This window comes from Tamandua tetradactyla, chromosome 5 (genome assembly GCF_023851605.1).
Source record: "Tamandua tetradactyla isolate mTamTet1 chromosome 5, mTamTet1.pri, whole genome shotgun sequence".
Taxonomy (NCBI): Eukaryota; Metazoa; Chordata; class Mammalia; order Pilosa; family Myrmecophagidae; genus Tamandua; species Tamandua tetradactyla.
Window position 1 is genome coordinate 111,370,783 of NC_135331.1, and position 25,861 is coordinate 111,396,643.

Here is a 25,861-nt window from a genome sequence, read left to right on the forward strand (position 1 = left end):
TGTTGAGGTCATCTATGTCTTCTTGAGTCAAAGTTGGTTGTTCATGTCTTTCCAGGAACCCGTCCATTTCCTCTAAATTGTTGTATTTATTAGCATAAAGTTGTTCATAGTATCCTGTTATTACCTCCTTTATTTCTGTGAGGTCAGTAGTTATGTCTCCTCTTCCATTTCTGATCTTATTTATTTGCATCCTCTCTCTTCTTCTTTTTGTCAATCTTGATAGGGGCCCATCAATCTTATTGATTTTCTCATAGAACCAACTTCTGGTCTTATTGATTTTCTCTACTGTTTTCATATTTTCAATTTCATTTATTTCTGCTCTGATCTTTGTTATTTCTTTCCTTTTGCTTGCTTTGGGATTAGTTTGCTGTTCTTTCTCCAGTTCTTCCAATTGAACAGTTAATTCCTGCATTTTTGCCTTTTCTTCTTTTCTGATATAGGCATTTAGGGCAATAAATTTCCCTCTTAGCACTGCCTTTGCTGCATCCCATAAGTTTTGATATGTTGTGTTTTCATTTTCATTTGCCTCGAGGTATTTACTAATTTCTCTTGCAATTTCTTCTTTGACCCACTCGTTGTTTAAGAGTGTGTTGTTGAGCCTCCAGGTATTTGTGAATTTTCTGGCATTCTGCCTATTATTTTTTTTTTTAATTTTTTTTATTAATTAAAAAAATTAACTAACACAACAATAGAAATCAATCCATTCTACATATGCAATCAGTAATTCTTAATATCATCACATAGGTGTATGGTCATCATTTCTCAGTACATATGCATCGATTTAGAGAAAGAAATAGCACTACAACAGAAAAAGAAATAAAGTGATAACACAGAGAGAAAACACAAATAAAAATAAAAAGTACAAAAATATATAAGAGAAAACAAAACAAAACAAAACAAAACAAAACTATAGATCAGATGCAGCTTCATTCAGCGTTCCAAGATAATTACATTACAATTAGGCAGTATTGTGCTGACCATTTCTTTTTTTTTTTAGACATCATACCATTCTACATATGCAATCAGTAATTCTTAACATCATCACATAGATGCATGATCATCGTTTCTTAGTACATTTGCATCGGTTTAGAAGAACTAGCAGTATAACAGAAAAAGATATAGAATGTTAATATAGAGAAAAAAAATAAAAGTAAAAATAATAAGAACAAAACAAACAAAACAAAACAAAACAAAAACCTATAGCTCGGATGCAGCTTCGTTCAGTATTTTAACATGATTACTTTACAATTAGGTATTATTGTACTGTCCATTTTTGAGTTTTTGTATCTAGTCCTATTGCACCGTCTGTATTCCATCAGCTCTGATTACCCATTATCTTACCCTGTTTCTAACTCCTGCTGAACTCTGTTACCAATGACATATTCCAAGTTTATTCTCGAGTGTCGATTCACATCATTGGGACCATACAGTATTTGTCTTTTAGCTTTTGGCTAGACTCACTCAGCATAATGTTTTCTAGGTCCATCCATGTTATTACATGCTTCATAAGTTTATCCTGTCTTAACGCTGCATAATATTCCATCGTATGTATATACCACAGTTTGTTTAGCCACTCGTCTGTTGATGGACATTTTGGCTGTTTCCATCTCTTTGCAATTGTAAATAACGCTGCTATAAACATTGGTGTGCAAATGTCTGTTTGAGTTTTTGCCCTTAATTCCTTTGAGTAGATTCCCAGCAATGGTATTGCTGGGTCGTATGGCAATTCTATATTCAGCTTTTTGAGGAACCGCCAAACTGCTTTCCACAGTGGTTGCACCATTTGACATTCCCACCAACAGTGGATAAGTGTGCCTCTTTCACCGCATCCTCTCCAGCACTTGTCATTTTCTGTTTTGTTGATAATGGCCATTCTGGTGGGTGTGAGATGATATCTCATTGTGGTTTTGATTTGCATTTCTCTAATGGCCAGGGACATTGAGCATCTCTTCATGTGTCTTTTGGCCATTTGTATTTCCTCCTCTGAGAGGTGTCTATTCAAGTCTTTTTCCCATTTTGTAATTGGGTTGGCTATCTTTTTGTTGTTGAGTTGAACAATCTCATTATAAATTCTGGATACTAGACCTTTATCTGATATGTCGTTTCCAAATATTGATTCCCATTGTGTAGGCTGTCTTTCTACTTTCTTGATGAAGTTCTTTGATGCACAAAAGTGTTTAATTTTGAGGAGTTCCCATTTATTTATTTCCTTCTTCAGTGCTCTTGCTTTAGGTGTAAGGTCCATAAAACCGCCTCCAATTGTAAGATTCATAAGATATCTCCCTACATTTTCCTCTAACTGTTCTATGGTCTTAGACCTAATGTTTAGATCTTTGATCCATTTTGAGTTAACTTTTGTATAGGGTGTGAGAGATGGGTCTTCTTTCATTCTTTTGCATATGGATATCCAGTTCTCTAGGCACCATTTATTGAAGAGACTGCTCTGTCCCAGGTGAGTTGGCTTGACTCCCTTATCAAAGATCAAATGACCATAGATGAGAGGGTCTATATGTGAGCACTCTATTCGATTCCATTGGTCGATATATCTATCTTTATGCCAATACCATGCTGTTTTGACCACTGTGGCTTCATAATATGCCTTAAAGTCTGGCAGCGCAAGACCTCCAGCTTCGTTTTTTTTCCTCAAGATGTTTTTAGCAATTCGGGGCACCCTGCCCTTCCAGATAAATTTGCTTATTGGTTTTTCTATTTCTGAAAAATAAGTTGTTGGGATTTTGATTGGTATTGCATTGAATCTGTAAATCAATTTAGGTAGGATTGACATCTTAACTATATTTAGTCTTCCAATCCATGAACACGGTATGCCCTTCCATCTGTTTAGGTCTTCTGTGATTTCTTTTAGCAGTTTTTTGTACTTTTCTTTGTATAGGTCTTTTGTCTCTTTAGTTAAATTTATTCCTAGGTATTTTATTCTTTTAGTTGCAATTGTAAATGGGATTCGTTTCTTGATTTCCCCCTCCGCTTGTTCATTGCTAGTGTATAGAAATGCTACAGATTTTTGAATGTTGATCTTGTAACCTGCTACTTTGCTGTACTCATTTATTAGCTCTAGTAGTTTTGTTGTGGATTTTTCCGGGTTTTCGACGTATAGTATCATATCGTCTGCAAACAGTGATAGTTTTACTTCTTCCTTTCCAATTTTGATGCCTTGTATTTCTTTTTCTTGTCTAATTGCTCTGGCTAGAACCTCCAACACAATGTTGAATAATAGTGGTGATAGTGGACATCCTTGTCTTGTTCCTGATCTTAGGGGGAACGTTTTCAATTTTTCCCCATTAAGGATGATATTAGCTGTGGGTTTTTCATATATTCCCTCTATCATTTTAAGGAAGTTCCCTTGTATTCCTATCCTTTGAAGTGTTTTCAACAGGAAAGGATGTTGAATCTTGTCAAATGCCTTCTCTGCATCAATTGAGATGATCATGTGATTTTTCTGCTTTAATTTGTTGATATGGTGTATTACATTAATTGATTTTCTTATGTTGAACCATCCTTGCATACCTGGGATGAATCCTACTTGGTCATGATGAATAATTCTTTTAATGTGTTGTTGGATACAATTTGCTAGAATTTTATTGAGGATTTTTGCATCAATATTCATTAGAGAGATCGGCCTGTAGTTTTCTTTTCTTGTAATATCTTTGCCTGGTTTTGGTATGAGGGTAATGTTGGCTTCATAGAATGAGTTAGGTAGTTTTCCCTCCACTTCGATTTTTTTGAAGAGTTTGAGGAGAATTGGTACTAATTCTTTCTGGAATGTTTGATAGAATTCACATGTGAAGCCGTCTGGTCCTGGACTTTTCTTTTTAGGAAGCTTTTGAATGACTGCTTCGATTTCTTTACTTGTGATTGGTTTGTTGAGGTCATCTATGTCTTCTTGAGTCAAAGTTGGTTGTTCATGTCTTTCCAGGAACCCGTCCATTTCCTCTAAATTGTTGTATTTATTAGCGTAAAGTTGTTCATAGTATCCTGTTATTACCTCCTTTATTTCTGTGAGGTCAGTAGTTATGTCTCCTCTTCCATTTCTGATCTTATTTATTTGCATCCTCTCTCTTCTTCTTTTTGTCAATCTTGCTAAGGGCCCATCAATCTTATTGATTTTCTCATAGAACCAACTTCTGGCCTTATTGATTTTCTCTATTGTTTTCATGTTTTCAATTTCATTTATTTGTGCTCTAATCTTTGTTATTTCTTTCCTTTTGCTTGCTTTGGGGTTAGCTTGCTGTTCTTTCTCCAGTTCTTCCAAATGGATAGTTAATTCCTGAATTTTTGCCTTTTCTTCTTTTCTGATATAGGCATTTAGAGCAATAAATTTCCCTCTTAGCACTGCCTTTGCTGCATCCCATAAGTTTTGATATGTTGTGTTTTCATTTTCATTCACCTCGAGGTATTTGCTAATTTCTCTAGCAATTTCTTCTTTGACCCAGTTGTTGTTTAGGAGTGTGTTGTTGAGCCTCCACGTATTTGTGAATTTTCTGGCACTCTGCCTATTATTGATTTCCAACATCATTCCTTTATGGTCCGAGAAAGTGTTGTGTAAGATTTCAATCTTTTTAAATTTGTTAAGACTTGCTTTGTGACCCAGCATATGGTCTATTTTTGAGAATGATCCATGAGCACTTGAGAAAAAGGTGTATCCTGCTGTTGTGGAATGTAATGTCCTATAAATGTCTATTAAGTCTAGTTCATTTATAGTAATATTCAGATTCTCTATTTCTTTGTTGATCTTCTGTCTAGATGTTCTGTCCCTTGATGAGAGTGGTGAGTTGAAGTCTCCAACTATTATAGTATATGAGTCTATTTCCCTTTTCAGTGTTTGCAGTGTATTCCTCACGTATTTTGGGGCATTCTGGTTCGGTTCATAAATATTTATGATTGTTATGTCTTCTTGTTTAATTGTTCCTTTTATTAGTATATAGTGTCCTTCTTTGTCTCTTTTAACTGCTTTACATTTGAAGTCTAACTTGTTGGATATTAGTATAGCCACTCCTGCTCTTTTCTGGTTGTTATTTGCATGAAATATCTTTTCCCAACCTTTCACTTTCAACCTATGTTTATCTTTGGGTCTAAGATGTGTTTCCTGTAGACAGCATATAGAAGGATCCTGTTTTTTAATCCATTCTGCCAATCTATGTCTTTTGATTGGGGAATTCAGTCCATTGACATTTAGTGTTATTACTGTTTGGATAATATTTTCCTCTAACATTTTGCCTTTTGTATTATATATATCATATCTGATTTTCCTTCTTTCTACACTCTTTTCCATATCTCTCTCTTCTGTCTTTTTGTATCTGACTCTAGTGCTCCCTTTAGTATTTCTTGCAGAGCTGGTCTCTTGGTCACAAATTCTCTCAGTGACTTTTTGTCTGAGAATGTTTTAATTTCTCCCTCATTTTTGAAGGATAATTTTGCTGGATATAGGAGTCTTGGTTGGCAGTTTTTCTCTTTTAGTATTTTAAATATATCATCCCACTGTCTTCTAGCCTCCATGGTTTCTGCTGAGAAATCTACACATAGTCTTATTGGGTTTCCCTTGTATGTGATGGATTGTTTTTCTCTTGCTGCTTTCAAGATCCTCTCTTTCTCATTGACCTCTGACATTCTAACTAGTAAGTGTCTTGGAGAACGCCTATTTGGGTCTAATCTCTTTGGGGTGCGCTGCACTTCTTGGATCTGTAATTTTAGGTCTTTCATAAGAGTTGGGAAATTTTCAGTGAAAATTTCTTCCATTAGTTTTTCTCCTCCTTTTCCCTTCTCTTCTCCTTCTGGGACACCCACAACACGTATATTTGTGCGGTTCATATTGTCCTTGAGTTCCCTGATACCCTGTTCAAATTTCTCCATTCTTTTCCCTATAGTTTCTGTTTCTTTTTGGAATTCAGATGTTCCATCCTCCAAATCACTAATTCTATCTTCTGTCTCTTTAAATCTATCATTGTAACTATCCATTATTTTTTCTATGTTTGCTACTTTATCCTTCACTTCCATAAGTTCTGTGATTTGCTTTTTCAGTTTTTCTATTTCTTCTTTATGTTCAGCCCATGTCCTCTTCATGTCCTCCCTCAATTTATTGATTTCATTTTTGAAGAGGTTTTCCATTTCTGTTCGTATATTCAGGATTAGTTGTCTCAGCTCTTGTGTCTCATTTGAGCTATTGGTTTGTTCCTTTGACTGGGCCATATTCTCAATCTTTTGAGCGTGAACAGTTATCTTCTGCTGCTGGCGTCTGGGCATTTATTCAGATTTCTCTGGGTGTTGGACCCAGCAAGGTTGTAAGATTTTTCTGTGAAATCTCTGGGATCTGTTTTTCTTATCTTGCCCAGTACGTGGCGCACGTGGCACACGTTTGTCTCAAGTGTTTGGAATGGGTCTCCCCCAGTCACCGATCTCCGTGGCCTGGGGATTTCAGATCCAAATCTCTCCGTTGGTTCAGGGGCCGCGCGTGGTGGGGGCGTCAGCTGCCGCGGCTTGAGGGGACCCTGTGGCTGGTTGCGGGCCGCAGCGGGCCTGGAGCATTCCCCACCGGACCAGGAAGCCTCCCGTGGGGGGGGGCTTCCGCGGCTTGGATAGCCCTCCTATCTGAGACTCGTATCCGCGGACTCGAAGCAGAGACTCGAAGCCGCCCGCAAAAGAGGGGTGCCACCTGCCTCAGCTTGGGAAACTTGCTTCTCCAATACTCTCAGCCGGCCCGGAAAGGGGGGAGGGAGTAGCTCGGACCACCGCAGCTGCCGCTGATCGGGAAATCGCACGCCGCTCGGGGGTCTCACTGCAGCCGAGTCTCGCAGTCAGTCTAGCCAGCCCAGACTTTGGATAGCCCTCTGATCCGGGACTCGTAGCCGCGGACTTAAAGCCGAGACTCGAAGCCGCCCGCAAAAGAAGGGCGCCGCCTGCCTCGGCTTGGGGAACTTACTTCTCCGATACTCTCAGCCGGCCCGGGAAGGAGGGAGGGATTAGCTCGGACCGCCGCAGCTGCGGCCGCTCGGGGGTCTTGCCGTAGCCAAGTCTCGCAATCAGACTTGCCAGCCCAGACTTTGGATAGCCCTCTGATCCGAGACTTGTAGTCGCGGACTCGAAGCCGCCCGCAAAAGTGTGGCGCCGGCCGCCTTGGCTGGGAAGCTTGTCTCTCCGAGTCTCTCAGCGAGCCCGGGAAGGAGGGAGGAATTAGCTCGGACCGCCGCAGCTGCGGCCGCTTGGGGGTCTCGCCGCAGCCAAGTCTCGCAATCAGACTTGCCAGCCCAGACTTTGGATAGCCCTCTGATCCGAGACTTGTAGTCGCGGACTCGAAGCCGCCCGCAAAAGTGTGGTGCCGGCCGCCTTGGCTGGGAAGCTTGTCTCTCCGAGTCTCTCAGCCAGCCCCGGAAGGAGGGAGGGATTAGCTCGGACCGCCGCAGCTGCGGCCGCTCGGGGGTCTCGCCGCAGCCAAGTCTCGCAATCAGACTTGCCAGCCCAGACTTTGGATAGCCCTCTGATCCGAGACTTATAGTCGCGGACTCGAAGCCGCCCGCAAAAGTGTGGCGCCGGCCGCCTTGGCTGGGAAGCTTGTCTCTCCAAGTCTCTCAGCCAGCCCCGGAAGGAGGGAGGGATTAGCTCAGACCGCCGCAGCTGCGGCTGCTCGGGAAATCGCCCGCCGCTTGGGGATCTCACTCACCGCAGCTGAGTTTCGCAGTCAGACTAGCCAGCCCAGACTTGGTTACACTGTGTGTCCATTCCCTGCTGTAGCCCCGGGAGCTGTTTTGTACTGTCTCTGCCTATTATTGATTTCCAACTTCATTCCTTTATGATCCAAGAAAGTGTTGTGTATGATTTCAATCTTTTTAAATTTGTTAAGACTTGCTTTGTGACCCAGCATATGGTCTATCTTTGAGAATGATCCATGAGCACTTGAGAAAAAGGTGTATCCTGCTGTTGTGGGATGTAATGTCCTATAAATGTCTGTTAAGTCTAGCTCCTTTATAGTAATATTCAGATTCTCTATTTCTTTATTGATCCTCTGTCTAGATGTTCTGTCCATTGATGAGAGTGGGGAATTGAAGTCTCCAACTATTATGGTATTTGTGTCTATTTCCCTTTTCAGTGTTTGCAGTGTATTCCTCGCGTATTTTGGGGCATTCTGGTTCGGTTCATAAATATTTATGATTGTTATGTCTTCTTGTTTAATTGTTCCTTTTATTAGTATATAGTGTCCTTCTTTGTCTCTTTTAACTGTTTTACATTTGAAGTCTAACTTGTTGGATATTAGTATAGCCACTCCTGCTCTTTTCTGGTTGTTATTTGCATGAAATATCTTTTCCCAACCTTTCACTTTCAACCTATGTTTATCTTTGGGTCTAAGATGTGTTTCCTGTAGACAGCATATCGAAGGATCCTGTTTTTTAATCCATTCTGCCAATCTATGTCTTTTGATTGGGGAATTCAGTCCATTAACATTTAGTGTTATTACTGTTTGGATAATATTTTCCTCTGCCATTTTGCCTTTTGTATTATATATATATCATATCTGACTTTCCTTCTTTCTACACTCTTCTCCATACCTCTCTCTTCTGTCTTTTTGTATCTGACTCTAGTGCTCCCTTTAGTATTTCTTGCAGAGCTGGTCTCTTGGTCACAAATTCTCTCAGTGACTTTTTGTCTGAGAATGTTTTAATTTCTCCCTCATTTTTGAAGGACAATTTTGCTGGATATAGGAGTCTTGGTTGGCAGTTTTTCTCTTTTAGTAATTTAAATATATCATCCCACTGTCTTCTAGCCTCCATGGTTTCTGCTGAGAAATCTACACATAGTCTTATTGGGTTTCCCTTGTATGTGATGGATTGTTTTTCTCTTGCTGCTTTCAAGATCCTCTCTTTCTCTTTGACCTCTGACATTCTAACTAGTAAGTGTCTTGGAGAACGCCTATTTGGGTCTAATCTCTTTGGGGTGCGCTGCACTTCTTGGATCTGTAATTTTAGGTCTTTCATAAGAGTTGGGAAATTTTCAGTGAAAATTTCTTCCATTAGTTTTTCTCCTCCTTTTCCCTTCTCTTCTCCTTCTGGGACACCCACAACACGTATATTTGTGCGGTTCATATTGTCCTTGAGTTCCCTGATACCCTGTTCAAATTTTTCCATTCTTTTCCCGATAGTTTCTGTTTCTTTTTGGAATTCAGATGTTCCATCCTCCAAATCACTAATTCTATCTTCTGTCTCTTTGAATCTATCATTGTAGGTATCCATTGTTTTTTCTATCTTTTCTACTTTGTCCTTCACTTCCATAAGTTCTGTGATTTGCTTTTTCAGTTTTTCTATTTCTTCTTTATGTTCAGCCCATGTCCTCTTCATGTCCTCCCTCAATTTATCGATTTCATTTTTGAAGAGGTTTTCCATTTCTGTTCGTATATTTAGCATTAGTTGTCTCAGCTCCTGTATCTCATTTGAACTATTGGTTTGTTCCTTTGACTGGGCCATATTTTCAATTATTTGAGCGTGATCCGTTATCTTCTGTTGGCGTCTGCGCATTTAGACAGATTTCCCTGGGTATTGGATCCAAAAGTTTGGAAGATTTTTCTGTGAAATCTCTGGGTTCTGTTTTTCTTATCCTGCCCAGTAGGTGGCGCTCGTGGCACACGTTTGTCTGCGGGTCCCACCAGTAAAAGGTGCTGTGGGACCTTAAACTTTGGAAAACTCTCGCCGTCCGGGGGGTTCGCTAGCCGAAACGGCTTGAGCCGGCCCGGGGTCCGAACGCAGGGAGGGTTGCTGGTCGCCGCAGCCAGGGAAAGAGCCCGTCCGAATTTCCTAGTCGGCCCTGGGCAACAAGCGTGGCGGGAGGGCGCCAGCGGCAGCGGCCCGCCCGAGAGAGTGCACGTTCCCCGGGAGTCACGGGTTTGGAAGGGGCCTCCCCCACCCGTCACCGTTCTCCGCGGCCTGGGGGTTTCCGATCCAATTCTCTCAGTTGGTCTGGGGGCTGCGCGTGGTGTGGGCGCCAGCCGTCTTTGTTTCAGGGGACCGCCTCTCCAATTCTCCCAGCCGGCCCGGGAAGGGGGAAGGGAGTAACTCCGGCCGCTTGCCACCCCGCCCGGTAAGGCCCGCGCGCCTCGGCGATCTCACCCGAGCTGCTTCTCTCAGCCAGCCAGCCGTTCCAGGATGGGGTACGCTGTCTTTTTTATCTCTGTTGTGGCTTTGGGCGCTTTCTGTATCGTTTCTACTCCCCTAGTAGGTGTCCTGGAGAAGAAACTAAGATCCGCGCGTCTTACTAAGCCGCCATCTTCCAGGAAGTCCCAAACTATTTTTTAAGTATATTTATCTAAATCCAAACTCACATAAGGCCCATACATCATTACTAGTTGATGTTACCAGCTGTTTATTACCTTTCTTTATGGGGATTGTTTTCTTTTGAATGAACAATAATTTATATTTTAATTTTGTCAAACCTGTCAAACTTTTTCTGAATAACTGATGATATTTTAAAGGGGAAACTATTAGCAGGCCATCTAGTGTGGAAGTCTTCTGGCTTATGTGAGAAAAGTGCTTAGATAAAGGATTTTAGATCCACCTTAAGATTATCTAACTCCGAACCTACCTCTACTCCATCTGCAGCCAGGAGCCACTGGGCAGACCCCATTCTGCCTTGTGTTTTGAAGTAGTGAAGCATGGGCTTTTTCCTGTCATGAGAACAGATTTCCTGGCTTTCATGAAACCTAAATGATTGAAAGAACAAATGAATGAGACTACAAAAGCAAGAATGTGTGTGTGTGTGTGTGTTTTAATGTTTGAAAAGGAACAACAAAACAGAAAGGTAGAGTATCTGGCTTCTCCGTGGTAGGGTTGGGAGAATCCCAGGAAGGTCTTTTTGGCTAAAATCTCACCCATTGGTGGCCACTAAATGGTGAAATTGCAACAAACCAGTCTCATCTCCCATTGGTGAAAATGTGGGTATTCTTGGGGGGTCAATAGGTGAGGGTCTGAGGTAAGGATGTATGTGTAGATGCTAGTGGAGGGGGAAAGATCCTAGTGTTCCTTACCCAGTGCTCTTCATACATTACATCTTTAATACCGTAACAGCCTCATGAATTAGTTACTATTATCCTTGTTTTTCTGATGATGGAAATGAAGCTCTGAGAGGTTAAATGACATGTACACAGTCACATACCAGCTAGTGACACATATGGAAATTCACATGTGGGACCAAAAGAGGGCTGGCCTGGATCCCACACAGGTGAAGGCCCTGGGAGCCTATGAAGGGTCATTGTAACCAGAGAAATTCACTGACAGAGACAAAGAGAGGGGTGCAAAATCAGTCTTTAGCTTTTTGGCTATTATGTTGCATTTGATCAAAAGTAGATATCAGGGCTCAGACTTGCTCAAAAGATCCAAATTCTTTCTGCAGACTGAGGATGATAATTCCTTGTTTATTTTGGAATTCTATTTTTTACCTTACAGGGTACATCATATTTTAAATCTATAAAAAGGAAAGTTACTGCATTAATTTTACAGTATATGGAAAAAAGCTAACATTTGTTCAATGTCTCCCACACACTGGGCATTGTCACAAATTTATCTTCATTTAATCCTGCAAAAATCACCTGCAGTGGATTCTGTTATTATCCTCATTTTATACTTGATAATACTGAAGTTTCTAAAGTAACTTGCCCAAAATGGGTGATGGACCTGGGAATCAAGCCCCCTTCTATTTGAGATCAGAGTCTAGGCTTTATATTCTATAGTAGAGGTTTTCAAAATATGCATGGTGACCCTTTAGTGGATTGTGAAATCCATTAATTTTTTAAAATAAAATAGAAGAGAATAGAAAATAAAGAGTGCATTACAAGTAAGAGATTTTCGTTTCAGTAATGTGCATGAATATGTGTACATTATCAGGCGTGTTTAGTGATTACAACTGGTAAGAATTACATTGACTGGTCCAACAAGGTAGCATGGAAGCCCTGCTCTATCCCAGACTGCTTGGGAAGTGGGGACAGAGCAATGAACCACAGGATGCAGCTCAGTAAGTTCTGCATGGGATTTAAGTTTTATTTTGAGTGTGAATAGAAACACCCAGATTCGTTAAAAACAGGAGAGTCATAGGGCCAGGAATAAGGGAGGATCAATAACTTTTTCCTTTCCAAATCCCAGCTCCATTTAGAAAATATTAAGATTATTCCTGAAAAGTGTATGGAGTTTTGGACAAAATATATTTCTCTTGCTCAATGGATATATCTCTGAAAGACTATGTTTAAGAATTTTAGTCTGGAAAATGTTTTAAATAGCCACAGTTTTAAATGTGGAACTGAATATACTAGTATTTAGAAGTAAATAATCTTTTAGAAATGTATTTAATCCACTCACCTGTCTTGGAATTGGGGATTTTGTATATCATGCTTTTTTTTCATGAGAGTTGTAGATGCTAAAATTCAGTTGTACTAAATTGGTAAGAGCATTTCCTTGTTATGGACCAAAGTCCTCAGAGGTAAGTGATAAAAATTATCAAACTAAGTTTACTTAGTCATTGATTGGAATCATATTACAGGGGGCAATGAATTTTTATCCTATGTAATATGTAATGATACTGTTTTCCCTCGTAAACAGCTTTCTTTACATTCAGAATATGCGGTTTTCCAAGGCTGATCAAAACTGGGGCACTGATTATCATAAAACCACGTGCTCTGTCAATAGACACTGAGCACTGGAGTGGGTCAGTGAGCTGCTGGAGCTCACGAATTTGTGTTCCTGATGCACATTCCCTCTCTTAGCCAAGATAACCACCCTCTACGACAACCCTGTGAAACAGCTTCTAATATCCCATTTTAAAAAGGAGGAAACTGAGGTTGATAAAGCAGTGTGCCCACGCTCATTCATTTTGGGAGTGTTGGGCTAGATTAAGCTCCGTCTTCAGATTTCCCATCCAAAATTAAAAAGCTATACCACCTCACACTTAAACAATCTCCCTGCTTTTCTGAAAGCCTTGTTTGTTTTTCCCTTCAGAGTCCATTAGTCAAGTAAAGATTAGAGGGGTCAGGGAGAGAGGGGAACGAGCTCCTTTCCATCAGCAACTTTTGGATGACTTGAATGGGGAAAAAACTAATGAAAGTATGCCTTGCTTTACCTTGATACCCTAAAAAATTGTAAATTCAGTACTAGTATGACCATATGTCAATGCAATAAGAAAGTAGGTTTATTTTGAAAAGGGTGTATCTTATGATATATCTACTAGCAAATTAAAGGAATTAGGTCTCTGGGATGGTCTAATAATAACGCTAATAATAGTGTTTCTTGGCAGAGAGAAGGGAGACTCGGAACAAACGGTCCTGGGTTGGATCTTAATGCCTTCCCTTATGAGGCCCACAAATTTGGGCAGGGTCCTTAATTTCTGAGCCCCAGAGATCGTTTTACCCCCTTTGAGGGCTGCAAAGAAAGTTAAATGAGATAATGTTCATGACATTTATAATAGAGACTCAGAAAACATGAGCTGCCTCCTGCCCCCAGTTCCTAGAAGATGGGAAGTCTGAACACACCGGAGAGTGAAAGGGTCCTCCTGCGTCCATCTGCATTGGCCATGAGCTCTGGGTAAGAATAAAATTTTATATGTCTCTAGAATTTTTTCAGGTAAATCAAATGATTCTTTTTATTTAGCTCCATGGAGAGCTTACTGATGGTCACTAACTAATTAGCCTGGATTCACAAGAGGTTTCAGTGAAGATTCAGGGAGGCCTGGCACATCAGACATAGTCTTAAGTAGCCCCAAGCTTCGGCTGTGGATCTCAGGTTCCTCCCTGGGCAGTACACCTGGACTGCCTTTCTCCTACGCCCCTTCTGTGTACTCTGGAGCACTCCCGTTCCAGGGTCCCTTTGCAGAGATTCCAGCCATGTGTTGGGAGGCCCACTGCTTCTCTCTTAACCTCTCCAAGCTCACAGTGCAAGGGCTAAGTGGTGCTAAGAGCCAACACTTGGTGAAAACAATCCCCCCTCTCCACATTCTGCTTTCTTTCCTGGAAACACAGACACTTCATTGATCCTTTTTTTTTTGCATGGGCAGGCACCAGGAATCGAACTTGGGTCTCTGGCATTTTTCTTTCTTTAATAGTCAATGGAGCATTGCACTTTATTTTACTTTTTAGTTTAGTTTTAAAAAATATATATTTTTATTAATAAAACTCAACACACAAATATACATTCTTAACATACAAACATTCCATACATGGTGTACAATCAATGGCTCACAATATTATCACATAGTTATGTATTCATCACCATGATCATTTTTTTTTTAGCAATTGCATCATTCTAGAAAAAGAAAGAAAAAAGAAAAAGCTCATACATACCAAATTATACATATCAAACCCTTACACAACCTTTACCCCTCTGTCTCATTGATCACTCATATTTCTTTCTACTCAATTTATTTTAACCTTTGTTCCCCCTATTATTTCATTTTTTAATCCATATTTTTAACTCATCTGTACATACCCTAAATAAAAGGAGCATCAGACACAAGGTTTTCACAGCACTGATTCTTCTTTAACACTTTGTTTCTGGTTTACATATAAATGTATGTCCTTCTTTTAAAAAGCCTCATTCTAACTTCCTCAACTAATACTCATTGACCAGTTTCTATGCATCAAGCAATGAGGGCTGTTAGGGAATCCAACTTTGAATCTAATTTGGTCCTTAGATCCAAAGCCCGTAAAGGGGCTTAAATCTAATTGGGAAAATGAGTTGTAGACAGCAGAATGTGTCCAGAGCAGACATTACTTTAATTGGGTGCTGGGAATTCCAACACAAGAGCCATGAAGCTCTTAACCAAGCAGCTAGAGCAAGGCGAGAAGGCTGCCAGGCTCAGAAACCTGTGGCTCCTGCCCCTTCTTGCCCAGGTTGAATTCTGCCTGGCAAGGTTACATCACAGCTCCAGTCTCAGTGGCTTTTTAACCTCTCAGATGTCTGCCTTCTTGTTCTTCAAATTAAGGTCTCACCTCATCCTTGTCTGAGCATTGCTCTCTGTAACATCTTGCAAAGTGCTTTTCTTCATTGCCATTTTAATAGCTTCTCCCACAGGTACTCTGTTTTTTTTCCAGTGGATTCTGTTGTGCACTGGACAGGCCTGACACCAGGCCTTTCATGGATCTCACCCAGCCTCTCAGTTGCTCCTGTACAATAAGGCCTTTCTTTTTTTCTCCACTATAAACATTATGCCAGGGCATTCTTGACTCTCCATAAGTTGCATTCTAAGCTGGACGGTTTTATGTGCTTTATAAAGACTTAATTATAGCTAATTAATTATAACCAGCTATTATCTAGTTCTCCCATCAAGGCTTCCTGAAGTTTTAAGCATGTACGGTCATATGGTCCAGTGGTTGGTTCGTAACCAGGAGAGATTCTGCTCCTTCTCCCCTAGGAGGCAACATCAGGAGACAGTTTTGGTTGTCTCAAACGTGCAGTGGAATGCTATAGCATCAGATAGGTAGAGGCCAAGGATGCATCTAAACATCATCCAATGGTCAGGACAGACCCCACAGCCAGAATTACCCAGCCCAAAATATCAACAGTGCCAAGGTTGAGAAACCCTTCTCCAGCCCATTCTCCAGGTTCGTAATGAATAGACTGAGGCCCAGAGAGAGAATGTGACTTGCCAGCTAACTATTTAAAGGCAAAGAATGAATTAGAATCTAGTTTTCCTGACATCCAAACTCGTTTATTCCATATTATAATAAATCCCAATTTTGAGTTTTCACAGATTTTTATGTACCCCTCAGTGGTCCCACTAAATTGTGAGCTCCCAAAGGGTAGAGAAAAGTGTCTGTCATTTTTTTTTTTGCACAGTTCATTGCCCATAGGAGGTATTAAAATATCAGTAATACTTTGATAAATTGAATTACACTACTAAATACTTTAGTTGTCACACACTTTTCTACAATTTTCTTCTTTGATCCCTCTTGATAAGAATAAATACTATACAGAAATCAAATAATAACATAAAATCATGGTAATGGAACAAGAAATCCTGATTATCAGACCCAACCTTCTGCTTTTTAAACAATTAACAAAGCAATGAGGATATTCCATTGAGCAGATACATAAGGACTAAGCAGATTAAGCAAGAGAAATTTGAAACAAGCAGAGTAAGCAAAAGAAGCTTAATTTGGCAATTCAAAGGATTAGCAAATGATTGGTGAACTGGGAATGTAACAATTCAAGAGAAAAGTATTACTGTCCTTATTTTTGTTCAGTACAGTACATAAATCTAAGTCTCTTACGTTAAAAATGGAAAGGCCTGTATATTTGGATTCACCTGCAATTTCCAGAAAGTTCTTCATAAGAAACTCTCCCTACCTTTTGGGACATAGCAACATTTAAGAAATATTGAAAAGCCAATGACATCGAGATGTGGCAGCAAATCACAAAGTATCTCTTAGCAAGGAAAGAGTTGGTATGTGTTAAGTGCACCACTGAGGAGTAAATTAAGATTGTGTTTGATAGGGGTTGGAAGCTCTTTTTTCTACAGGAAGCAGAGGTTTGAGAGGAAACTGAGGTACGGAAACATCCAGTTGTATGCCCCTTTTGATCTGGTGGGGACCCCAAATGTGTGATCTTGCCAAATTTAGTTCCATGACAATTGTGTTCTGAGTCCTGTCAGCACCAAGTTGCTGCTACTGAGAAAGCAACTTTAGCCTCAGCTGCTATATTCCCTCTGGCACCAGTTTCATTCTCAGCTTGTCTAAAATGGTGCCATCTCTTTTTGCCCCTCATATCATGACATTTTCTCATATCATTATATTCCCATGCCTGAGTTTTCTAAATTCTTCATTTTTACGTTTCCAAGAAGATATATCTAACAACCGCTGAATAAGCAATTCTCCAACAACCTAAGCAAATCACAGAAGTGCAAAATGAATAAGCAACAGAACTTTTGTTATGCTAAAGGCATGTAAAGAGGTATTATTCTAGTGACCAAGATGTGAGGCAATGTATGAAGTTTTGTAAGATCAAGACTAATTTTATTAAAGCCTAGCTCCTATTTGGCTCAGCAACTCAGTACCAATTCTTGATGTTTTTATAGTTGAATGATTCCTGCCCTGTGAAATCATTCACTTAGCTGATTATGATTATGATTTAGCTTACAGTGTTGTGACATTATGCATTTAATATCTGGTTCCCCAGTATTAAGCCCCTTAGGGCAGGGCTTTTGTTTTGTTTGCAGTCAAGTCATCCTAAGTCAGGCATGGCACCTGGCACATAGCAGAAGCTCTACAAATTTATATATATATTTGAAATTTTTAATGGGTCTAGCAGATACAAAAATAGAGAGTAGTATAGCAAACCAAAGTGCCCATCACTCTGCTTCAGCAATTGTCGGTAATCCTTTATCATCTGTGCTCCTTTTACTCCCCCAACCATCAAGCGATTATTTTGAAGTACATCCCAGACAGCATATCACTTCATCCATAAGTAATTTAGTCTGTATTTCTAAAAGAGAAGGACTCTTTCTAAACGTAGCCATACTCTTCAACTCTAACTTAGAATTTTATAATTTTTAATTTCATCAAATAGTCAGTATTTCGGTATCCCCAGTTACCTCACAAAGATTTCTTGATACTTGGTTTATTTGCATTAGAATCCAAGAAGATTCGTGCATTTCATTTGAGTGATATGAATAAATTTTTGATGTAATGGACGAGTGAATACAGACTTCCAGCAGACAAGATTGTGTGGGGTTTTGTAAAGTCATCAAGGTTTGCATGGAGTTGTGAACAGCATCACTGTTTGCTTGTGATGAAGCTCTGGGCCACAGCGGGACCTTGTCCACACATCAGGGACTCACCAAATAGTGGAAAAGACATGCCTCAGCAAAGGAGGCATGTTCAGTGACCTTCAGGTTTTCTGAGAGGTTTGCTGGGTTCTGTGAGAGGGTACAGTGGAGACACCAACTCTCCCTGGGAAGAAACAAGTTAAGAACGAGCTTGCCAGGCAGAGCTAGACCATGTGCCCAGGTAGGAAGGCAAGAGGGCTTGCCATGTTCAGGTTTGATTTGGTTGAAGGCCGCAGTGTGAGGAAGTGTTCCTGTACACAATGGGAGTCACTGAAGGATTTAAAGAAGAATAGCAATATTTATTTTTTCATTCTAGAAAATTCACTGTGGTTATCTGTACAGGCTGTAGTCACTTGGGGCTAGAGGCAGAGAGACCCACTGGGAAATCATTGGGGTGGTGTGAATGGGAAATAATGAGTTCTGACTTCAGGCAGTGGAAAAGGATGGGGTGAGGAGAGATATTTGCAAGGAATTTGGGAGGTAGAGCTGATCGTGGAAGGGCAAGGAAAGAGAGCGCCCAGTATGATTCCGGGTACCAGCTGCCAATACTGCTCTGCTTTGGGTAGGGAACAGAGAGGAGGAAGAACAAGCCCTGGGGCAGGGGGAATCTCATCTCAAGAAGTAGAATTTGAGGGGCCCTGGAGCACCTGGGCTGAGTTAGATTAAGGTGACCTGGGCAGCAAGGAGGAGAAAGATGTAAACCCAGCACGGAGTTGGAGTCAGCTCTGATCTGTAAGAGAGGAAGAGCTCTGGGTTTTCTAGAGGGAGAAAGAAAGAACTGTAACACAGGTCTGTCTCATGCAGGAGGTGGAGAGATTACGTTAACTTCTGCCCCTTGGAACCAGCCCTGAAAACCAGCTAATGCTCTCCAGGGCTACTGACAAGATCAGAGAAGGTGATTTATTCAAAACACTCACCATATAGTATGCACTTACACATATTAGCTCTTTTTCTCCCAAATATACTTCTTAACTAAATAAAACATTTGAATAAGTAGCATTTCAAATATGTATACTGCCGTCCAAAGATCCCCACAGATTGGGAAAAGGGTCAAAGTAGAAGGAGGAGGTATAACACAGAAAATAGGATTTAACAAATGAGTATGACTGCTGAATCATTATATTAATATTCCTTCTAGCCTCCAGTGTTCTGGAGTAGCTAGAAGGAAAAATCTGAGATGGTGGAATAGTAGCCCATGACAAACTCTGCAATCTGTGCTGTAAGTACTTGTTGAAGTGCGCTTTGAAAATGATTGGTTTTTTCTTTCTTTGGTTTGTATTATGTTATATTTTACAATAAAAATGAGAAATAATGAGTTTTATATTTGAATTTTGAAATTTCAAATATAAAAAAATTATATGCTGGCTCATTAAGTGAGTTTCTTAAGGAATATGTGTTTTCATTTATGCATGTTTAGCTATTACCACAAATTCTGGTGCATGATAGGACCTCAGCAAAGATTTGTTGAGTTGATGAGTGAATGGCATGAATTTGCTCAATTGAGTCACACAATAGTCACATGCAACCACGTGGCCAGAGATTAGGCCACAGCCCTGCAGGGGATCAAAGGAAGTCTACACACAGCCCTACCTTCAGGTGCCCGCAGCACCTCTGGAGGAAGAGGCATACATCCTTGAAGAGGGACTGAAGAGGAAGGACTTTTGATTTTTTTATTTTAGCATTTTCAAAACAAAGGTGTATCTTTCAATAGGTGTGTATATTTAAAGTTGCAGGGGTTTTTTTCCACACACATTTATTATTTGCTTTATTATGAATTCAATGATGACTTAGGATCAGGAAGGGCAGTAAGTACTATATAAAGTAAATGTCTCAGGCGACAGGCCAGTGTGAAGTTGGGCGCATTCACTAGCCGATGGCTTGACCTTGGTGATATAGTCTCATTACCCTTTTCAGGAAGCCAGGGTCAAGAATTCAACCCATAGGGTTGTTCAGATTAAAACAAGGTAGACTACCGTGTATGAACATTTTCAGGAGAGGATGTTGTTTTGAATTTGTTGCCAAATTCTGATGGTAGATTATTACCATAACTAAAGTGAAAAAAAAAATCCATGTTAAATGTTGAGATTATCAATATGTATTGAAATATAAGGATATTATCCCTGAAACAGTTTTTACATGTTTCTGGTGAGAAAAGTTTTTTCAGTTCCTAATAAAGAACAGCAGAGGTCTCCCAAATCCATTCCTAGAAGCCAGAAGAATGACTGGAGTGAATAGCTCTAAGGGAAAATAAAATGTGCTTAACTTTATTATAATTTACCTGATGAGCTTATTGATATTTAATTTTTTAATGAGTTAGAGAAGAACTGATTAATGTTTTTCCAGCACCATTCATGACTGAAGATGCTTGACACTCAATGTTTGAAGTCAGTTACCCAATTTATATTGTGGTCCTAAAAGGAAAGAAGGGATCCCTCACTACCTTGCAGTTAAATCCCATTTATGAGTCTGAAGGTCCCTAGGAGTGTTCACACTTTTTGAAAGGAAGCAGATGAAATTACCATACTGAGATTAAGCAAGTCACATTAAATTCTGTCTGCACTTTCCTCAGAAGATACACCCAGAAAAGAAAATATACTTGTAGACCCTCTTGTCTAAAATGTCTCAGGAGATTGTACTGAATTGTTTTCTCTATTTCTACCAGGGATCAAAATTAATTTGTCAATCAGTGTCCTAAATTAGGTGTTATGATAGGATGTCTCCACTGAACCTACCTCTAATGAGGTAGTGGAGGTAGTGAGGTTTGGTGCCTACAAGACTTGTAACCTCTGCCTTGGGATAGTAATTACATTTTTAAAAAAAAAACAGCACTGTTCTTAATGAGTTTAAGTTTTAAGTTTCAAAATAGAAAGCAAGGTGCTAGCTATTTCCTCAAATATTAATACAATTTAAAACAATGGCTTTTTTCCCCATAAAGCCAATGTCTCAGATGGACAGGATGAGACATTTAAACCTGTCTTTTAAGATCACCCTGTATTTATGTGACACCTGAGACTCAGAGTTAAAGCTCTGAAGCTATGAAAGGCAGCATTAACCCCTATAGCAACTGTTTAAAAAGTTGAAAAAATGATCAGACTTCAATTAGAGATAGGGATGAAGCTGATCTGGATAGGATTAAGGTAAACCAGAATACAGGATAAGAGATGATACTGTCCATATTTTAAAACTTCAACTTCTGTGTGAGACCAAGGGAAGAGATCTTTAGTTGGTATAAAACTCATATTTTGTGTAGCACATCATCTAATTTAACTTGTATGGTCAGTTTATTTGAATACCACAATTACATGGAATCTTGAATAAGTGTGAGATGTTGTTGGTTTGTCCAGGTTAATGTGATACCCTGATATATCCCAGAGTAATTTGGGCAGAGATGAAAAATTATTTGCAAAGTCCCCTTGGGGGACTGGGAAGAAAGTAGGAAATATCTAACTTCCTCGTCTGGGGAATTCCTCATATTCTCACAAGCAGTGAGGACAACAATTCAATAGACTGAGCCCTCGATCTTGGGAGTTGTTTCCATGAAATTTATTCCTTCAAAGGAGAAGCTAAGCCTACTTATAATTATGCCTAAGAGTCACCCCCATAGACCGTCTTTTGTTGCTCAAATACGGCCTCTCTTTCTAAGCCAAATTGGCAGGTGAACCGGGACATGACTTCCAGGATGTAAATCTCTCTGGTAATATATGACCTGACTCCCAGGGGTAAGCTGGGACCCAGCATCAAGGGAGTGAGAAAGCCTTCTTGACCAAAAGGGCGAAAGAGAGAAATGAGACAAAATAAAGCTTCTGTGGCTGAGAGATTTCAAACAAAGTCAAGAGGTTAGCCTGGAAATTATTCTTTTGCATTATATAGATTTCCCTTTTTCAGTTTTTGGTGTATTGGAGTGACTGGAGGGAAATACCTGAAACTGTTGATCTATGTTTCAGTAGCCTTGATTCTTAAAGACTATTGCACTGTGACTGTGTGATTGTGAAAACTTGTGTCTGATGTTCCCTTTATCCAGGGTATGGACAGATGAGGAGAAAAAGAAGGACAAAAATAAATAAATAAATAAATAATGGGTGGGGGATAAATGGTAAAAAATAAAGGCTAGATTTAAATACTAGTGGTCAATGAGCAGGAGGGGCAAGGGGTATGGGATGTATGAGTTTTTTCTTTTTCTTATTAGTTCTTTTTCTGTAGTGATGCAAATATTCTAAAAATGATCATGAAGATGAATATACAACTATGTGATAATATTGCAAGCCACTGACTGTATACTTTGATGGACTGTATGTGTGTGAAGATATCTCAATTAAAATATTAAAAATAAAAGACCACCCTGAAGGCTAGTAGTATTGTTGCAGCTTAAAGGACTTCCTGCTTATTCTTCACCCCACGTACCCACCCTGTTTATCAAATCAAATTTCAGGACTTTTTTTTTCTTTTTACAAGAATATAATTCATTTAATCAAATATGTTATAACAAATTATGTTTATTAGGTTATTTCATAGATTAATTGTACAATGGCTACACAACATTTTTAATCAGCTCCTATAAAATTGGTAAAAGTAAATGAATTGGTCATTTTATGGTTGGTCTATGTTGGGGATAAAGGCATGATTACAAATGCGTTGAAACTGTGATTAATTAATATATCTGTAGCTAGAATGTTTTATGGCTAACATTTAGTTCAAATACTTTATAACTGATTTCCATTTTTTAAGGTCAATAAATGAAAATGTTGAAAACATATCTATAACCTTACCATATTAGGATCATACCCCAGAGAAAATAAGTATGGCTTTTCTTGTAAAACTGCTTCCTTCCATTTTTCATCAGATACCAAACCAATGTACCAGTCACTTCCATATTCATCAAAGCAGTTAATCAGTTCTCTCAAGTCTTCTAGTGGACATAAACTTGCTTTATCAGTCATTAGTTTCACAGCATATCTGAATGCTTTCAGTGCCAGCTGACTCAGTTCTGTTTTTACTGTGAGCCAATCCAAAGCAAGAGACCAAGGCAAGACACTATTGTAAACTCTCAACAGAAGACCAGACTAAGAGTCATACCGTCTTTGCCAAATAAACTGAAGTAACAAGTCATTACTATATGGGCATAAAAGTCTTTTAAAACTTTATCATTTGCAATTTCTTCCAGTTCATCTGAGGCCTTTTCTTCTGAATGAAGACATTTCAACCACCTTAAAACAAATTGGTACCAATCTTCTGGAAATAAAGCTCATCTCCTTTATTTTGGAAATAGGCAAACAGTCAGACCTCCACTCTTCAGGTAAGCTTAATAAGCAAGAATGTGAGCAATCAAACTCCATGAGAGGGATGTATACCATGCTTTTTAAAAAAAAAAAACTTTTTTTGTTGTATAGTATAACATATATACAAAGCAAAGAAATAAAAAAGCAATAGTTTTCAAAGCACTCTTCAAAAAGTGGTTACAGGATAGATCCCAGAGTTTGTCATGGGCTACCATACGATCCTCTCGTATTTTTCCTTCTGGCTACTCCAGAATATAGGAGGTTAGAGGGCTTAAATACTTTTTTATCATCACGATCGACTTTTTTCCTTCTTTTTTTGTGAACAATAACATATATACAAAAAGGCTATAAATTTCCAAACACAGCATCACAATTAGTTGTAGAACATATTCCAGACTGACATGGGTTACAATTTCATAATTTTAGGTTTTTACTTCTAGCTGTTCTAAAATACTGGAAACTAAAAGAGATATCAGTTTAATGATTCAGCATTCATATTCATTTGTTAAGTCATATCTTCTATATATAATTCCACCATCACCTTTAATCATTCCATACCACTCATAGGGGTTGTTTGGGCTATGGTAATTCTAAATTTTTTATATTGGAAGGGTCTGTCACTAATATGGGGTAGGAATATGGAACTATCTGATGTTCTGGAGAGGCTGGGCTAGGTGTCAGGACTTATCTGGACCAGGGACCCACCTGGAGGTTGCAGGTTTCTGGAAAGTTACTCTAGTGCCTGGAACCCTTGTGGAATCTTATAAATTGGCCTAGGTGTTCCTTAGGATTGGCCGGAATGGTCTTGGTTGGGGGTTGGCAGGTCATGATAGGTAGCAAGGTCTACCTGAAGCTTGCATAACAGCAACATCCAGAGTAGCCTCTTGACTCTATTTGAACTCTCTCTGCCACAGATACTTTATTAATTACACTTCTTTTCCTCCTTTTGGTCAGGATGTAATTGTTGATCCCATGTTGCCAGGTCTGGATTCATCCCTGGGAGTCATCTCCCACGTCGCCAAGGAGAATTTCACCCCTGGATGTCATGTCCCACTTAGAAGAGAGGGCAATTATTTCACTTGCAGAGTTGGGCTTAGAGAGACTGAGACCCCATCTACGCAACAACAGAGGTCCTCCAGAAGTAACTCTTAGGCATGCCTACAGGTAGTCTAAGCTTCTATGCTACCTACATAAACTTCACAAGAGTAAGCCTCATGATCAAGGGCAATGCCATGCTTTCTTGTTTTCCTTTGTCAACAGCAGGATATCCCAATATAACTGCTTCATAAAGACTATTTTCAGGAACTAGGCTTGTAGAACATTCATCAACCCTCTGAGATTCTACTGATCCTGGAATAGGCAAAAATGTACCTGGGAAAACATCAGTTGATCTTTTTCTTCTTTTCCTTTTTTGATGGTTGGTTCATCATCAAAAATATTATCAACAGACCAATCATCAAAAGTTTCTGAATTTAAACTATCTGTGTCTTCTGGGCATTGGGATTGTGGTGAAGCATTCAAAGCAGGTGGGATTAATAGTGATGTTTTCCCTCTATTTTTAAGTTTCGTGAACATTCTGCTTGCTGGTCCTTTTGGAGCAGTACCAAACAAGTAGCCACACAAGTACTTTCACAAGGTCAACTTTAAATACTTTTAAGTTTTCATGAGACTCAATTATGCCAGACAGTACATTCCTAGCATCAGAATATAGTTTCACAGGCAAAACAGTATAGGATGTTAAGATACTTCCAAAGTGTTTATTAAGGGAACATACTCTTTCATGTGCTTTTTGTTCAAAGGTGCTTTCAAAAACTTCATCAACTCTTCAAGCTTCAGCAGTATGACAGGATGTCTCTTGCAATTCTAACCCCTTGATGTTAAAACAGCAGTAACTGTTTATAGTTACAGCAGTAACTATAGCCTCGTTCTAGAGTGAGTATTCATATTAAACAATCCTGAAAATGGCCCAAGGAATGAGACCCAGATAAGAGGAGACCTAAACTTCCAGCTGTCATTGCAGTTTGCAGTACCACAACCAAACTTGGGACCATTTGGTAGCAGTATACTGTATCTGCACACACAGAGGCTGCTGTGCCTACTACTCCTGGCCAACTCTGAATAGGTCAGGGAAACCCCACCAAGAACACAGGAAGAGTGAAGAGTGTGAATAAGGGAGAAGACAGTAATGCAGAAAAAGCTATAAACAGCAATAAAATGGAGAGAAGACAATGCTGAGTATCCATAAAGTGGTAGTTGATTTTCAATGTTTTTACCCTCTCCATGATGCCCAAAGTACAGTTACAGCAAATTTCAAGTTAGAGGTGAACTGATTCAGACAATCATGCATGATACCAGTCATTGTAAAAGCTCTTGTGACTCTAATGGAGACAGACATGGAGTGGAGCCCTTGTAAGGAACTGTCCAGTGAAAGAAACGCTATCAAAGCAAAAGATGACACTAGAGTTAGCAAAGTCCATTGGATAACACCAATCTTCATGAGTCTTGTTTGCTTCTCTAAGAATACAGCCACAGTTTGAACATCCTTTGGATAGAAAGGGTTGCAGGTATCTCCAAAGATACAGACAATTTGACTTTATCTAAGTATCCACAGTATCATAAATAATACCACCAAAATATAACCAACAATTGCCTATGGACTGCTTTTGGAAATCTTTCAGGACTTTCTTGACCCAAGAGATTTTATAAGAAGAATTTCTCTTTTGAGACTTTCAGTATGCAAATCCAGTTTTCTCAATCTTGTTGCTGATTTCATTGAACTTGCCATCATT

The 25,861-nt window shown here is 39.5% G+C and overlaps 2 pseudogenes; both read right to left on the reverse strand.

Annotated features, from left to right (window-relative positions):
* The window catches only part of LOC143682279 (glutathione S-transferase A1-like), a 37,042-nt pseudogene extending 22,024 nt beyond the window's left edge, over positions 1 to 15,018 (reverse strand).
* Positions 15,019 to 15,266: 248 nt separating this feature from the next.
* On the reverse strand, positions 15,267 to 25,860 carry LOC143682283 (pecanex-like protein 4; annotated as a pseudogene).
* Between the last annotated feature and the right edge of the window lies 1 nt (position 25,861).